Raw genomic sequence first — 538 nt, 5'->3', positions numbered from 1 at the left:
GAGGAAACAGGCCTGCCATGGAGCAGAAAGAAATAATAACCCCAGCCCTCCTGGCTTCCGGACTGACTATCCAAGCGTGTAAAAGGGACCCGAGGGAATCAGTTCCGACAGCCCATTGCACAGGTGTGGAGACTGAGGCTCAGAGAAGGGCTCAGGGGCCCGGGGGCACGAGTCCTTGGGCCTGGAACTCAGGCCTCCAAACGCCGGGCAGGAGTCAGGGTTACTGCTGGCCAACGGCAGGGTGGCCGCCTGATGCCATTTGCTCTCCCCATCAGAGCCCCCACCGGGGCGGGGCGGGCGCCAGGGCAGTGGGATAACTCGGCCCCGGCAGGTCGCAAAGGGGGAGGCTGACACCTCCCGCCCAGGCAGCGGGGCCGAGGCAGGCCCAGCTCACTCCCCGGCCCCCGGGCCACGCAGAGGGTAGTACAGGGCAGTGCAGCCGGCCGCCCCGGAGCTCCTTCTCTCGACTGGGCAGCGCAAAAGAGAAGGCTGGTGGGGGGCTAGGGCGACCCGGAAAAGAGCGGCGGCCGCGAGGGCC

Source organism: Bison bison, unplaced genomic scaffold (assembly GCF_000754665.1).
Source record: "Bison bison bison isolate TAMUID 2011002044 unplaced genomic scaffold, Bison_UMD1.0 scf7180017864375, whole genome shotgun sequence".
NCBI lineage: Eukaryota > Metazoa > Chordata > Mammalia > Artiodactyla > Bovidae > Bison > Bison bison.
This window is presented reverse-complemented; position numbering follows the sequence as displayed.